The sequence below is a fragment of the Callithrix jacchus genome, chromosome 3, assembly GCF_049354715.1.
Source record: "Callithrix jacchus isolate 240 chromosome 3, calJac240_pri, whole genome shotgun sequence".
Classification (NCBI taxonomy): Eukaryota; Metazoa; Chordata; class Mammalia; order Primates; family Cebidae; genus Callithrix; species Callithrix jacchus.
In genome coordinates, this window is record NC_133504.1 from 171,580,332 (window position 1) to 171,598,542 (window position 18,211).

Genomic DNA, 18,211 nt, shown 5'->3' on the forward strand with positions numbered 1-18,211 from the left:
ATGAACACATGGTGGGGAACAACACACACTAGGGCTTGTCAGTGGGGGGCATGGGGAAGGGACAGCATCAGGAAGAATATCTAATGGATTCTGGGCTAAATCCCTAGGTGATGGGATGATCTGCGCAGCAAATCACCCTGGTACACATTTACCTATGTAACAAACCTGCCCATCCTGAACATGTACCCCTGAACTTGAAAGTGGAAGAATACGTGCACGTGCACACACACACACACACACACACACACACACACACACAAAGAATGGCAGCAACTGCCACTGCAGGGATCCAGACCCATTTCTACTGCTTTACCTCTGGTTTCCTGAACGTAACTTTATAGAATAAAGAGGGTCTCAGAGAAAATAAAATGTAACAGAATATGCTAGATGCAGGTTCTTTTCTTCTTAACCTCCTATTTCTTCCTTATGCTGTGATAATTGAAGGAAAGACAAAAACATCCTAACTTGAACTGAAAAAAGAGAATAAAAAATTAGGGCTAACTGTTGTAGCCTCAACAGCTTTCAGACACATTGGAGGAAGTATGGAGAAGTGATAGTGTTTGTGCAAGGTCGCCATTTCGGGAAAACCTAGTTGGCCCTTTCCTTGTCTCTGTTAGAGAAATTCAAGTGACAATGTGCTTGTGAAAGCTGCCAAAGGAATTGGCTGAAAGTTTAAGACACTGGAGGCACCTGACATGCTATTTCTTTTACGGAGCACCTTCATGACAGCCTGTGAGCTCCCCGATCCCCTCTGGCACCTGGAAGCAATGGCAGTCAAAGGAACATTGAGAACCAATCTTCATTGCTTTTCTGTTGCACAATCTTAGAATTTAGAACAGCACAGGCATAGAAAAAAAGGTGCCTGCAACTGATTTAGTCAGGCTGTCCTACTTGTAGCAAATGAAGCACCAAAGTTGAGGAAATGGAACCTGGTTAAGTATGAACACCCAGGAGCTTCCACCACTGTAGTCTAAATCCAAATATGGCTCTAGAAATTCTTACAGGATTTTAAATATCTGAATCTTTGGATACTATTTTTCATATTTTAACTTCATTTCTTTTTATAAACAGGAGCATAAACTTTGAACATAAAGTAGTTACTGAAAATTCAATGAACTGTCATAGCACCCTTGCAGGAAAGTTGTGTGAAAATGGTCATCTTTTCTCCCACACTGATTTCTCCCTCCGAGTCCAAATTATCCCTTCTTTCTAATACTCACACAAGTCTTTTTCTTCTTAAATAAAAATGTTTGTGGTTACAAATATTATACAAGGACAGACAAAGACATTCTTTCATGGGTCATGATATGCTACATGGAACAGGTACTGTCCAACAGCCTTGGGAATAAAATGATTACAAAGTAAGACTGAGTTTCTTCTGTCAAGGAGGATACTGAACAGTGTTGTATAGGAAGTGCTCAGTGTCCATCTTCTATACACGGACCATCTGTCTTTATATTATAGCCAATCTTGAAGTTATTACTTCTGAGAGGACAATATGTAACATTCTCCTCTCACTCTTAGTGCATCCACAGAGGTCAGACTGGAGAAGGGGAGGAGCTGGGATGAATACGGAGACAGTTGAGTGGAGTCTAAGAGAAACAGAGCAGAGTTTAAAATTTTAATCAAAAATTTAAATGTTAATGTAATTAAAAGGTCAGGTTTTTCCTCTAGAATATGGGCTTTTCAAATAAATACTTTCGCCCGAGATTAATTTTTTTTTTCTTTTTTCATCTAAACGTTTTGAAGTTTTGTTTGTATGTATGTTTTTAATCTACTGGGATTTTTTCTGGTTTGCTTTGGTACAAATGATATAGGACTTCATTTGTGTCTTAGTCCATATAGTTGACAAATGATTCCAACTAACCTATATGAAGTAGTCTGTTTCTCACTTGTGGTAGGATTGCTAGAAAGTTAATAAAATGTAGGCTTCAGGGACCATCACTTGAATGGACTCTTTCCATGGTCCTGAAAATAAATTTAGCAATGTGGTCACATACTCATATATTTCTGTCAATTCTCCCCAAATATTTTTCTATTATTTTTCTTAAAGAGAGCACCTTTGCTAATTTGTATAAGCTTTGGTCTTCACATAACTTGAATGCTTCTGGTGCACACTGATTTAAAAATTTTTTTTTTTTAATTTTTGTAGTAAGCAGTATAGTAGTCTCCTCAAGTCATCCCAATCCTCAGAATCTATAAATATGTTGGGTTACAAGCAGATGGAAATTAATATTGCAGATGGAATTAAGAATGTAATCACTTGACATTAAGATATGGGGTTTAGCCTGAATTATCCAGGAAAACTGAGTGAAATCACAAAGATCCTTAAAGGTAGAAGAGAAAGGCAGAAGAAGAGAGTCAAAGGAATTAGAATGGTTAGAGAGAAGCCATGTTGCTGGCTTCAAAGATGGAGGAAGGGGCCATGAGTCAAAGAATGTGGCTGGCTACTAGAAGTGGGAATATACAAAGAAACTGATTCACCCTTAGATTCCCAAAACAAACATCATCCTGCCAACATATTCATTTTAGTCCAACAAAATCTGTGTTGGACTTTTAATCTGTAGAGATGTAAGAATAACAAATTTGTGCTATTTAAGTCATGACATTTCTGGTGGTTTGTTATGCAGCAATAGAAAACTAATATAATGCCTTTAGTTGTCATACAAGCAAAAGTTTGTTTCTGTGCTTTCTGTTTTATTCCACTGGCCTCTCCATCTTTCTCAATCATTTAACTTAGTAAAAATTTATAATATCAGATGAGGAAATTATCTTACTTTCTTCAAAAATATCTTATCTTCCACATGAAATTTACACTTGGCTTGCCATGCTGTCTATAGAAAAACAAAATGATACAAAGCAACAAAACAACGCTCTGTGGTGAACATTTGATTAAAACTGCATTGCATTCAATTTAAAGATAAATTTGGAAAAAATTATATTCCAAGGTTTTGATTTTTCCTATTTGGTAATATAGTATATTTCTTTATTTGTTAAGAGCAGCCTCTTCTTTAAATTTTTCCCTTTTTAGTAATGGTTAATAATTTTCTTCACAATTTTTTTTTTGCTGATACTATAAATAAAATATTTTCTATTATATTTTCTAATTGTTATTAAGTGTGTAAGAAAGGCTTTTCATTTTTTTTCCATTTCACCTAGAAAATTTTCTAAATTATTTTAATTTTTCTGTTAGTTTGTTGGTAGATTATCTAAGAATTTCTACAATTGTATTGTTTGCAAACTGACATACAGTTTCCTATTACCTTTTAATTCTTTAAAACAAATATTATTTGTTTCTCTTGGCAATGACCTTATACATTGTTGAATGTAAACAATGTTAGTTGTATAATTCTTTTACCCTTTTATTCTAAGAAATTGTTCTAAAGTTTGGTCACATTAAAAAAATTTAGTGTGGTTTTTGATATATGACTTTTACTAAGAAAAACAATGTTTCTTCTTTTTTAGTTGGTTTAAATATTTTTATTATGAAATTATTTTTGTCAGAATGATTTTTCTACATTTGCTGAAATAATTATAGTATTTAAAAATGTTAGTCTGGTGATTGATAGATTTGCTAATGTAGAATTATTTTTACAGTACTAGAATTAATCCATCTTAGTTACAGCATATATTTTCAACAGAGTACTAAATTTATTTTACTAGTATGTGTTTAAAACTTTATTTCTGTATTTTTATGTGAGATTGACTTAAATACATTTTTCTTGTGCTATTTTTCTCTTATTTTGAATGTTACACTAGTTTTGAATAATGAATTTGGAGCTTCTTTTACATTCTGTGAAGCAACTTGCATAAGACGAAGATCATTTGTTGTTGAAATGGTTCAGAAAAATCAATCCTAAAACCATCTAGACCTTATATTTTCTGGATTTAAGTTTCTTTCTTTTTTCTTTTTTTGAGATGGAGTTTCGCTCTTGTTACCCAGGCTGGAGTGCAATGGCGCGATCTTGGCTCAACGCAACCTCCGCCTCCCAGGTTCAGGCAATTCTCCTGCCTCAGCCTCCTGAGTAGCTGGGATTACAGGTATGCGCCACCATGCCCAGCTAATTTTTTGTATTTTTAGTAGAGATGGGGTTTCACCATGTTGACCAGGATGGTCTTGAACTCTTGACCTCGTGATCCACCCACCTCAGCCTCCCAAAGTGCTGGGATTACAGGCGTGAGCCACCACGCCCGGCCAGATTTAAGTTTCACATTTGCTAAACTCTGCTCCTTGTGTCTTATCTTGAGCCTTCAACTGAAGGATAAAATTCTATTTGAGACATGCTGTTCTCATGGGGGTGGGGGAAGAAGCAAGAGACTAAACGAAACTGTGCAAGCATGTGTATAACTTCTTCTCAGAGGCAGCAGAGAAAATCACTCTGCCAGACAAAATATGGTGCCATGATATTTGCTTAGCAATTGTGTGGCAAGTGGTGAGAACATAGATAGAAATCTAGATGGCTTAAGGTCCACTCTCTGTAGTACCAATTTGCTGTATTAGTCTGTTCTCATGCTGCTAATAAAGACATACCTGAGACTGAGTAATTTATAAAGGAAAGAGTTTTAACTGCCTCACACTTCAGCATGGCTGGGGAGGCCTCAGGAAACTTACAATCATGACAGACGGGAAAGCAACATATCCTTCTTCACATGTCAGCATCAAGGAGAAGTGCTGAGTAAAGGTGAAAAGCCCCTTATAAAACCATTAGATCTCATGAAAACCAACTCACTACTACAATAACAGCATGAGGGTGACCACTCCCATCACTCAATTACCTCCCACCAGGTCACTTCCACAGCATGTGGGGATTATGGGAACTACAATTCAAGATGAGATTTGAGTGAGGAAACATCCAAATCATATCATTCTGCCCCTAGTCCCTTCCAAATCTCATGTCTTCACATTTCAAAACACAATCATGCCCTTACAACAGTCTCCCAAACTCTTAAGTCATTCCAGCATTAACTCAAAAATCCAAGTCCAAAGTCTTGTCTGAGTCAAGGCAAGTCTCTTCTGCCTATGAGCCTGTAAAATCAAAAGCAAGTTAATTACTTCTTAGACACAATAGCGGTGCAAACATTGGGTAAATATACCCTTTCCAAATGAGAGAAATTGGCCAAAACAAAGAGGCTACAGGCCCCATGCAAGTCTAAAATCCATTGAGGCAGTAATTAAATCTTAAAGCTCTGAAATAATCTTCTTTGACTCCATGTTTCACATTCAGGTCACACTGATGAGACAGCTGGGCTCCAATGGCTTTGGGAAGCTCTTCCCCTGTGACTCTGCAGGGCATAGTCCCCATCCTGGCTGCTTTCACAGGCTGGTATTGAGTGTCTGCAGTTTCCCAGGCACACAGTGCAAGCTGTTGGTGGATCTACATGCTGGGGTCTGGAGGATGGTGGCACTCTTCTCACAGCTTCTCTAGGCAGTGTCCCTGTGGGACTCTGTGGGGGTTCTGAGCCCACATTTTCCTTCTGCACTGCCCTAGCAGAGGTTCTCCCTGAGGGCTTCACCCCCATAGTAAACTTCTGCCTGGGCTTTCATGCATTTTCATATATTGTCTGAAATCTAGGTGCAGGTTCCAAAGCTCAATTTTTTACTTCTGTGCATCCACAGACTCAACACCACATAAAAGCTGCCAGGGCTTGGGGCTTGCATCTCTGAAATCATGGCATGAGCTATATACCTTGGCCGCTTTTAGCCATGGCTGGAGTGGCTGAGACACAGATCATCAAGTCCCTAGGCTGCACACAGCAGGGGAACACATTAAACCATTTCTGCCTTCTAAGCTTCTAGGCCTGTAATGAAAGGGGCTGCCATGAAGTTCTCTGCCATGCCCTGGAGTCATTGTCCCCTTTGACTTGGTATTTAACATTTGGCTCCTAGTAACTTACGCAAATTTCTGCAGCTGGCTTGAATTTCTCTCCAGAAAATGGGTTTCTCTCTTCTATTGCATCATCAGGCTGCCAATTTTCCAAACTTTTATGCTCCTCTTCTTGAACACTTTGCTGCTTAGAAATTTCTTCAACCAGATACCCTAAATCATCTCTCTCAAGTTCAAAGATCCACAGATATTTAGGGCAGGGAAAAATGCCTCCAGTCCCTTTACACAGCAAGAGTGACATTTACTCCAGTTCCCAACATGTTCTTCATCTCCATCTGAGACCACTTCAGCCTGGACTTCATTGTCCATATCACTAACAGCACGTTTGTCAGAGCCATTCAACAAGTCTCTAAGAAAGTTCCAAACCTTTCCACATATTCCTGTCTTCCGAGTCCTCCAAACTGTTACAACCTCTGACTGTTACCCAGTTCCAAAATTGCTTCCACGTTTTTTACTATCCTGAAAGCAGCACCCCATTCTCAGTACCAACTTACTATATTAGTCAATTCTCAAATTGCTAATAAAGACATACCTGGAACTGGATAATTTATAAAGGAAAGAGGTTTAATTAACTCACAGTTTATCATGGCTGGGGAAGCCTCAGTAAACTTACAATCATGGTGGAAAGAGAAGTGAACATGTCCTTCTTCACAAGGTGGCATCAAGGAGAAGTGCTGAGCAAAGGGGCAAAAGGCCCTTATAAAATCATCAGATCTCTTGAGAACTCACTCATACCACAAGAACAGCATGAGGGTAACCACTCCCCTGATTCAATTACCTCCCACTGGCTCCCTCCCATGACACCTGGGGATTTTGGGAACTACAATTCAAGATGAGATTTTGGTGGGGCACAGCCAAATCATATTAGATATGGTGGCAAAACTTAGGCAAAGAAAGATGAGTTCAGGAAAAACCTGGACAGTTTATAAGTAAAAATAAAGAAGAAAAAGTTCTAAAAGCCAGGACCCTGAACTGTTAAAAAAGTCAAGTACTTCTAGATCCCAAGAAAAAGATGTGATTTTAAAAGGCTCTGAGAGACAAAGACCCAGTGAGATTTCTTAGTTGAATGGAGTGACACAGCTTAGAGGCAGATACCAGTTTTGAGGCAGACAGGTAGCCAGCCTACTCACGCCTAGTAGCCTCAAGCTAGCTGCCACTACATTGAGAGAGGAAGGCATGGGGGTGAGGAAGTGTAAAAGTAAAAAGATCTATGTTCCAAATTCAAAAAAGCTCTTTGAATATAGTTAACAGCCCATGGATCTAACTCGAAGTAAATAAATCAGAAGCATGCTAATAATTTCAGGGAGTTTGCTACCAAATAATTCTTGAGCCTTACCTAAGAGAAGCCTATTACTGCTGACTGAGTCTTAAAACAGCTCTCATACAGGATGTGGACCGTGGGAGCTGTGCAGTTCTCAAGGAGGGCACACACTCCAGCACCCACAGCAGAGGTGGCCAACATGCATAATAAACCAGAAAGGATGTTTCTGAGTGCAGCCTAAGATCATGAAGAACAAAAAGCAAGTGAGTTTTTCCTTGAGAGAGGAGAATCGGGGTTTATTCAAAAAGCTTTTCTCCCTTTCATGATAAATAACCTTACAGCATAGGCCAAGTGGCATTTCAGAATTGCTACAGACCAGGGACTACTTACTAAGCATCTTTCAGTGAAGCACTCTTCTGAGTGGTAGTGTCCATATGGCTATTCTGCCTCTGCCCCACCACTGCCCATTGTATATGGGAGTGCAGGAGAATAACTTGTCTTTTTAGTTCATACAGTGTTGCACCATAAGAAGTCACATCAGATGTAAATGAAGATGGTGACCTTGAAATCCTGGGCTTTGAGCTAGTGTCAATGCAGATTGGATCCCTTCGTTGCTGCCTTTGGAAAGGCATGAACATGCTCTACTTATAGGAGAAAGAATGAAATGCGTATTTGATGACAGGAAGTAGGGACTATTGCAGTGGCTATGCTAGGTATTTATTAAACTCATTTCATTTTCTTGCTGATTACATTGGACGATCATCTTGATGGCACTACTGTGTTAGTGGAGCCATATGACTGAGTTCTGGCTAATGGATTTTGGGTGGAGGTGATGTGCACCTCTTCCAGATCTGGCCATCAAATCCCCCACATAATCCTCTGTGTTATCTTTCTCCTTTAAATAAACTTAGAAGCTTTGTGTTGACCTGAAAAAAGCCTTATTGAATGGCCATAAAAACCAAAACAGGGAAATGCAACTCCATCCCAGCTCCCTTCCACTAGTGATTTTGGTCAAGAGTGAGCAATAAAATTTAGTTGTCTTAAAATGAGACTTTGTTTTTTATTTGTTACTGCAGAATAACTTAGCCTAGCCTAATTAATACAATCAATCAATTTCCCTGCATTGGATTATTTTTATTGGCTTACTATATATTCATTAATATTGCCTTTGAAAATATCTTTCTCTGAGCCTCAGTGACTCCTTCAGCCTATTTCTGCTCGTTGCTGAAAGCACAACTGTGTGAAATCGTCTGCTTCTTCCCTCAAAGGCTCCACTTCCTCCCTCTCTTATTAATACCAAGCCCAATGTTTGTTTCTTTGCTCTTATTTAATCCGAACCCCTATCATGGGTTGTAATCGTTGACCATGCCCTGCTTTTGGGTTTTCTTTCTATCATATTGCCATTTCTTCTTGACTGCCTTCCTGGCTTCATCTGTTCTCCAGATCTCAGAATGCAGGTACAACCCAGAGCTTCTCTTAGTTATCAAAGTTATACCCATGGTGATCTCAGTCACATCCATGACTCTACAGTGCACTATACTTATAGCAGGTGAACCCAAATCTATCAGTTTAGCTCAAAACTAACCTGAGAACAAGATCCCCATATTCAACTCTCTACTCAATATCTCAGTGGAGGCCTAATCAGTATGTTAAACTTAACATGAACAAACAGAACTACTCATAGTCCCTGCCATCATATTTATTCTTCCCCAAGATTTTTCATCTCTATAAACGTCATCACTGTCTTTGGCCCTAAACCTAGGATTCCTCTTTGACTTTTCAATGATTCATCCTTTTCTCATATCCTTTAGTCAATCCATCAGAATTTCTCCTCATCATCTCTACCTAACAAACTGTAATGAAGCCACTGTCATCATTTGGCTTTATAATGCTTCCTAGCTGAACTTGGTGCTGCTTTTATAGTCTCCTTAGAGCAGCCAGTGGGACCTTTTGTAAATATAAATCAGAGAATGTCACCTTTCTGCTAAAAGCCATTAGGAGCCTCTTAATGCCACCACAATACAATCTAGATTCCTTACTTCACCCCACAGGTCCTTACATAATCTGTCCCCTCACAGCCTCCCTAATCCCATCTCTTCCACTTGCTGCCTCACATGGTAAATCTCACTCTTACTGCTCCTCTTATTGTTCTGCAGTCATGTAAAGTTTATTCCTATCCCAGGACCTTTGCACTTCCTTTTCCTTTTGCTTGGAATGTTTTTCTTTCTGATCTGATCAGGCCTGGCTCTTTCTCACCATTCTGATTTCCTTGTGAATGTCCTTACCTCAGAGAAGTAAACAGATAATCCCTCTAGCAGTTTTCCACCACTTTAACCAATCTTCTTTTCTTCATAGCACATATCTGGAACTGAATTTATTAATTATTCTTTATTTGTGACTCTTTGACTATAAGGAGGTTTGATTATATTTTAATAAGAAATATGTTTCCAGTATTTTAGCTTCAATCATTATATTATTATTTATGAACAAGTAAAGAAAACTTTGGATGTTTAGCCTTTCTACTAGGAAATGTCAAGCAGGAACTAATTATAAGGAATGTGTCAGAAATTGAAGAGAGACACTGGCTTTTGTGCAGAGAAACTTACTAAAACCATCGCTTCAAATAATTACTTAATTATAGTATGCCACAGTTTGAATGCCACTTGATTATGGCTCCATTTCCATTCACAGTCAAGATTCTGGTGCAACCAGCACTTTGAAATGCCATGGCAACACGGGCTGCTGGAACGTCTTATCCTTGGTGAAAATGCTTTCTATTCTTTCTGGTTGCTTGCGTACCACTTTCGTTACATTGCTATCAAATCTTTTCCCTACAACACTTCTATTTTCAGAGGTAGTCTTGTCCTTTAAGCATTCATCTTTCACTTGACAGAATCACATGCTCACCTTTCAAAGCCATACTCAGGTGGAACTCTCTGTGATGGAGGCTTTAGTCTGGCTTCAGTCCTCACTTCCCCATTATCAGCTCTTAGTCCTGTCTCATCCCTGCTTTTCTTCCTCCAGTCCTGCTGAACATGTGACTCAGTTTTTCCAGCCTCACCTCTTTCTTTCTGATCAGCCACTTCCAAGGGTATAAGAGTAGTCTACTCACCAATTTCCTCGTTGTTAAAACTATGTCACTTCTTATTCTTGCATCCAGATTCCTGGGTAGCACTCACTGAACACACAGCCTAGAGGGTAGTCTCAGACATTGTCTGACATTTAGGGTGTTCTCTAAAAACTTCAGATCTTACAATAGTAAGGGAGATTCAAATGCTTAGAAACTTAACAGAAAATTGTTCTGTAATTTTTACCCAGAGTCTTAATTCTTTCCATTAAATCAGTTTATGAGAAATCAGAGCAATTCTGTATTGTTCAGGGTGATTTCAAAGATGTCAGTTGAGCCTTAACTGATACAAACACCTTTTAGAGAACTATTTTGCTTCTAGACTTCCATCAGACCAATCCACTTGGCAGAAGTCCTGAGAGATCTAATCTGAATTAACACTAACTACCTTTTTGAATAGATCAAAAAGTTTAAGAGCTAAACTTTTAAGTTTGAAAAATGAATAGACCCATCTGAAGGGAAAAATACTCTTCTTATTCTTGATGAGGTCTGTGGTTTTTTGCTAGGGCTAGCACAACAAAGTGTCATTGACGGGTGTCTCACAGCTTTGAAGACTAGAAATTCAAAATCAAACTTTTGGCAGGGTTGGTTTATTCTAAGGGACCTGAGAGAAGGATCCTTTCCAGGCTTTTCTTGGCTTTTCAATGGCAATCTTATCCCCTTGTCTTCATATTGTGTTCCCTCTGTACATGTCTGTATCCAACTTTTCAGTCATATTGGATTAGAGTGCATCCTAATGATTTCATTTTAACTTAATTACCTCTTAAATATCCTGTCCCAAATATGGTCACATGCTAAGGTTCGTAGGGTTAGGACTTCAACATGTGAACTTCAGAGGGGACACAATTAAGCCCACCTGAAGACCTGTAGCCTTTAAAAAAAACCCCATTAAAAGTTTCATTATGTGGCTACTGTTAAAAAGTCAACAAATAACAGATGTTAGCAAGGTTGCAAGTAACAAAGAATGCTTATACACAGTTGGTAGAAATGCAAATTAGCTCAGCCCCTTTGGAAAGCAGTGGGGAGATCTCTCAAATAAATAAAAATAGGAGGGTGGAATCAAGATGGCCGAGAGGAGGCAACGCTGTAAAGCAGCTCCCAGCAAATGAAATGCAGAGGGCTAGAGGACCTCATGATTCCAAGTGAGGTGCAGGGTTCATTTTGGGGTGACTGGAAGGACTCTGAAAGTAGCCAGGGAGGGAGCCAAAGCAGGGTGAGAGCTGCCCTGGGAGAATGAACCAAGAGAGGGCAGGGCGCATCCCCACCTGGAATATGCAACCAGCTTGGAGGGTCAGAGGATTTCAACCCCTTGGTGCTCCTATTTGGATCCTGTGCTTACCTTGTCCCTGCTGCAACCCATGGTCCATGAGAGCCCCACCATACTGAGGGGCACTGTGGATTGTCAGTGCAAATCTGAGTGATGGCACCTGCCTGGTGCTGCCAGTTGTCAGCCGGACATGGGCGGAACTTTGGACTAGTGCCAGTGGGACAGAACAACCTGTCCCACAGAAATAGGCAGAGCTGAAAGCAGGGAAACAGGTTATAAGGCCTGGTAGGTCCCACCCCACATAAAACTCAAACTGAAGTCCACACACCAGAGAGCTTGGCAGCAAATACACTAGTTTGACCCTAACCAGGAAGATTGAGCTCAGGAAAGGAGAGAGGTCATTGGGAAGGTGGGGCTAATTTCACCTGCAAACAAACCCCAGGTGAAGAACACCCAACCAGCAATCTGACTGATCCAAGGTAGTCAAGCAGTGCCTCTACAGGCCAAAAAAGATATAGCTACAACTGAAACAGAATGGATGTCCACTCAGAGATTTCTCCCGAAATCACAACTTCAAAGATCAATGGGAGATAACTTTATGAACATAGGGGGAAAAAAGGACAGAAAGGACGAAAACTTCAAAGACTAGAACACCTCTTTCCCTCAGGATCACAACTCCTCATAATCAAGAGAACAAGACAGAAAATGAGTGTGACAAATTGACAGAAACAGGCTTCAGAAGGTGGATGATAACAAACTTCTCTGAGTTAAAAGACCATGTTCTAACCCAAGGCAAAGACACTAAGAACCTTGAAGAACAGTTAGATGAAATACTAACAAGAACAACCAGCTTAGAGAAGAGCATACATGACTTGATGGAGCTGAAAAACACAGCATGAGAACCTCACAAGGCATGCACAAGTTTCAACAGCAGAATTGATCAAGCAGAAGAAAGGATATCAGAGATAGAAGATCAAATCAAAGAAATAAAACAAGAAGGCAAGATTAGAGAAAAAAGAGTGAAAAGAAACAAAGGAAGCCTACAAGAACTATAGGATTATGTGAAAAGACCTAATCTATGCTTGATTGGCATACCTGAGTGTGACAGGGAGAATGAATCCAAGTTGGAAAACACTCCTCAGGATATTATCCAAGAGAACTTCCCCAACCTAACAAGAAAGGCAAACATTCAAATCCAGGAAATACAGAGAACACCACAAAGATATTCCTCAAGAAGAGCAACCCCAAGGCACATAATCAACAGATTCACCAGGAAGGAAAATATCCTAAGGGCAGCCAGAGAGAAAGGTTGAGTAACCTACAAGGGAAAGACCATCAGACTCACATTAGGTCTCTTGGCAGAAACTCTACAAGCTAGAAGGGAGTGGGGGCCAATATTCAACATACTTAAAGAAAAGAACTTTCAACCCAGAAATCTATATGCTGCTAAACTAAGCTGCATAAGTGAAGGAGAAATAAAATCCTTTACGTACAAGCAATTGCTGAGAGATTTAGTTGCTATAAGACCTGCCTTACAAGAACTCCTGAAGGAAGTACTCAACATGGAAAGGAATAACCAGTACCAGCCACTGCAAAAATGTACCAAATGGTAAAGAACAATGATGCAATGAAGAAACCAGGTCAACTAATGGGCAAAACAAGCAGCCAGTAACAAAATGGCAGGATCAAATTCAAACATAACATGACGTATTAACTTTGAATGTAAATGGTCTAAATGCCCCATTTAAAAGATACAGACTGGCAAGCTGGATAAAAAGTCAAGATCCAACAGTGTGCTGTATTCAGGAGACCAATCTCACATGCGAAGACTCACACAGACTCAAAATAAAGGGATGGGCGAAGATCTACCAAGCAAATGGAGAGCAAAAAATAGCAGGGGTAGCAATCCTAGTCTCTGATAAAATGGACCTTAAACCAACAAAGATCAAAAGAGACAAAGAGGGGCATTACATAATGGTAAAAGGATCAATGCAACAAGAAGAACTAACTATCTTAAATATATATGCACCCAATGCAGGAGCACCCAGATACATAAAGCAAGTTCTTAGTGACCTACAAAGAGACTTAGACTCCTGCACAATAATAGTGGAAGATTTTAACACCCCATTGTCAATACTACACAGATCAATGAGACAGAAAATTAACAAGGATATGAAGGGCTTGAATGGAGATCTGGACCAAGCTAATAGACATCTACAGAACTCTCCACCCCAAATCCACAGAATACATGTTCTTCTCAGCACCACATCACAATTACTCTAAAATTGACCACATAATTGTAAGTAAATCACTCCTCAGCAAACGCAAGAGAACAGAAATCATAACAAACAGTTTCTCAGATCACAGCACAATCAAATTAGAACAGAGGGTTAAGAAAAGCACTCAAAACTGCACAATCACATGGAAACTAAACAATTTGCTCCTGAAAAATGAATGGATAAACAATGAAATGAAAGCAGAAATAAAAATATTCTTGGAAACCCAGGAGAATGAAGACACAACATACCAGAATCTCTGGAACACATTTAAAGCAGTGTCTAGAGGGAAATTTATAGCAATAAATGTCCACATGAGAAGTGAGGAAAGATCTAAAATCGACACCATTGTCAAAATTGAAAGAGCTAGAGGAGCAAGATCATAAAAACACAAAGCTACCAGAAGACAAGAAATAACTAAGATCAGAGCAGAACTGAAGGAGACAGAGATACAAAAAAAAAAAAAATTCTTTAAAAAAGTAATAAATCTAGGAGCTGTTTTTTTCAAAAAGATCAACAAAATAGACAGACCACTAGCCAGATTAATAAAAAGAAAAGAGAGAAGAATAAAATAGATGAACTAATAAATGATAAAGGGGATATCACCACTGATTCTACAAAATACAAACTATAATCAGAGGTTACTACAAACAAATCTATGCACATAAACCAGTAAACCAGGAAGAAATAGGTAAATTCCTGGACACTTGCACCCCCTGCAATCCTAAACCAGGAAGAAATGTTGAAACCTTGAATATACCAATAACAAGGGCTGAACTTGAGACAGCAATTAATACTCTACCAACTAAAAAAAGTCCAGGTCCAGACAGGTTTACAGCTGAATTCTACCAAATGTACAAAAAGGAGCTGGTAGCATCCCTTCTGAAACTATTTCAAACAATATACAAAGAGGGAATCCTCCCCAACTCATTTTATGAGACCAACAGCATCCTGATACCAAAAAGAGGCAGTCTCAACAAAAAAGAAAACTTCAGGTCAATGTCCATGATGAACAGAGATGCAAAAATCTTCAGTAAAATACTAGCAAACAGATTGCAACAGCACCTCAAAAAGCTTATCCATCATGGTCATGTAGGCTTCAACCCAGGGATGCAAGACTGGCTCAACATATGCAAGTCTATAGACGTAATCCACCACATAAATAGAACCAAAGAAAAAAACCACATGATTATCTCAATAGATGTAGAGAAGGCCTTTGAAAAAATTCAACAGCACTTTATACTAAAAACTCTCAATAATCTAGGTATCAAGGGAATATATGTCAAAACAATAAAATCTATTTATGACAAACGTAAAGCCAATATCATACTGAATGGACAAAAACTGGAAGCATTCCCTTTGAAATCTGGCAGTAGACAAAGATGCCCACTCTCACCACTGCTATTCAATATAGTATTGGAAGTTCTAGCCAGAGCAATTAGGCAAGAAAAAAAAGGTATTCCATTAGGATAAGAGGAAGTCAAATTGTCTCTATTCTCAGATGACATCATTGTATATTTTGAAGACCCCATCATCTCATCCCCAAGTCTCCTTAAACTGATAAGCAACTTCAGCAAAGTCTCAGGATACAAAATCAATGTGCAGAAATCACAAACATTCTTATACACCAATAACAGACTAACAGAGAGCCAAATCATGAGCAAACTCCCATTCACAATTGCTACAAAGAGAATAAAATACCTAGGAATACAACTAACAAAGCATGTAAAGGACCTATTCAAGGAGAACTACAAACCACTGCTCAACAAAATAACAGAGGACACAAACAGATGGAGGAACATTCCATGTTCATGGATAGGAAGAATCAATATTGTGAAAATGGCAATACTGCCCAAAGTAATTTATAGATTCAATGCTATCCTGATCAAGCTACAAATGACCTTCTTCCCAGAACTGGAAAAAACCACCTTAAATTTCATATGGAATGAAAAGAGAGCCCACATAGCCAAGACAATCCTAGAAAAAAAAAATCTGGAGGCATCACACTACCTGACTTTAAACTATACTACAAGGCAACAGTAATCAAAACAACATGGTACTGGTACCAAAACAGGAATACAGACCAATGGAATAGAACAGAGGCCTCACAAACAAGGCCACACATCTATAACCATCTGATATTTGGCAAACCTGACAAAAACAAGCAATGGGGAAAGGATTCCCTGTTTAATAAATGATGTTGCAAAAACTGGCTACCAATAGGAAGGAAACTGAAACTGAACCCCTTCCTTACACCTTATACAAAAATTTTCTTACACCTTATACAAAAATTAACTCCAGATAGATTAACAATTTAAACATAAGACCTAACACCATAAAAACTCAAGAAGAAAACCTAGGAAACACCATTCAGGACATAGGCACAGACAAGGATTTCATGACTCAAACACCAAAAGCAATGGCAACAAAAGCCAAAGTAGATAAATGGGATCTAATTAAACTCCAGAGCTTCTGTACAGCAAAAGAAACAATCAGTACAGTGAACCGGCAACCAACAGAATGGGAAAAATTTTTGCAATCTACCCATCTGGCAAAGGGCTAATATCTAGAATCTACAAAGAACTAAAGCAGATTTACAAGGAAAAAACAAACAAACCCAGGCAAAAGTGGGTAAAGGATATGAACAGGCATTTTTCAAAAGAAGACATATATGCAGCCAACAAACATGAAAAAATGCTCCTCATAATTGGTCATCAGAGAAACGCAAATCAAAACCACATTTAGATACCATCTCATGCCAGTTAGAATGGCGATCATTAAAAAATCTGGAGACAATAGATGCTAGAGAGGATGTGGAGAAAAAGGAACACTTTTACACTGTTGGTGGGAGTGTAAATTAGTTCAACCATTGTGGAAGATGGTGTGGCGATTCCTCAAGGACCTAGAAATAGAAATCCCATTTGACCCAGCAATCCTATTACTGGGTACACACCCAGAGGATTATAAACGCTCTATTACAAAGACACGCGCACACGTATGTTTGTTGCAGCGCTGCTTTACTATAGCAAAGACCCAAAGACTTGGAACCAACCCAATGCCCATCAATGATAGACTGGACAAAGAAAATGTGACACATATACACCACGGAATACTATGCAGCTATAAAAATTGATGATTTTGTGTCCTTTGTAGAGACATGGATGAATCTAGAAACCATCATTCTCAGGAAACTGACACTGGAACAGAAAATCAAACACTGCATATTTTCTCTCATAGGTGGGTGATGACCAATGAGAACACTTGGGCACAGGGAAGAGAACAACACTCACTGGGGTAGGTATGGCGGTGGAGGGGAGGGAGAGAAAGCAGGGGGGTGGGGAGTATGGAGAGGGATAACACCAGAAGAAATGCCTAATGTAGGAGCTGGGGGGCGGGTTGGGGAATGGAGACATCAAACCACCATGGCATGTATGTACCTATACAACAATCCTGAAGGATGCAGGATGTGCACATGTACACCAGAGCCCAAAATACAATAAAAAAAGAGAAATAAATGTAGAACTACTATTCAACCCAGAAACATCTTAACTGTATCTATAACTAAAGGAAAATAAGCTGTTCTACCCAAAAGTCACCTGTACTCATACATTTATCATAGCACTACTCACTAGCAAAGACATCAAACAAACCAAGATGCCTAGCAATGGTGGATTGGATAAAGAAAATGTGGTACATACACACCATGGAATACTATGCACTCATAAAACAGAATGAAAGCATGTCCTTTGCAGCAACATGGATGCAGATGGAGGCCATTATCCTAAGTGAATGAATATAGAAACAGAAGACCAAATACCACATATTCTCACTTATAAGTGAGAGCTAAACATTGAATACATACAGACATAAAGATGGGAAAAATAGACACTTGGTATTCCAAAGGTGAGGGTGAGGGGAAAGAAGGATTGAAAAACTATCTATTGGGTACTATGTTCACTATTTGGGTGGTGGGATTGATAGAAACCCAAATCCCACCATCACACAATATACCCTTGTACCAAACCTGCACATGTACCCTTGAATCTAAATATTCCATCCTGTTTCTTATATGATCTTCTGTAGCTGAACAAGTAAAATATTATGAACACCTTAGTTCGTTCCTGCCCAGAAATGTTTGTACTGGCTCTTCCTTTAATCTGGATTTTTTTCCCCCAACTTGTCATGTGGCTTGCTCCAATACTTGCTTCAGGCTTCTAAGTAAGTATCACTTTCACAGAGAGGATCTCCCAGACCACTAGTTAGTTCCTTCCTTTTACCCCCATCACCTTCTACTATTGATCATTTTATTCTGCTTTATATTTGTCCATAGTCCTCAGTAATAGACAAAATTAACATTTTAAAATTTACTTGAAAAATACAGACATAACAATAACA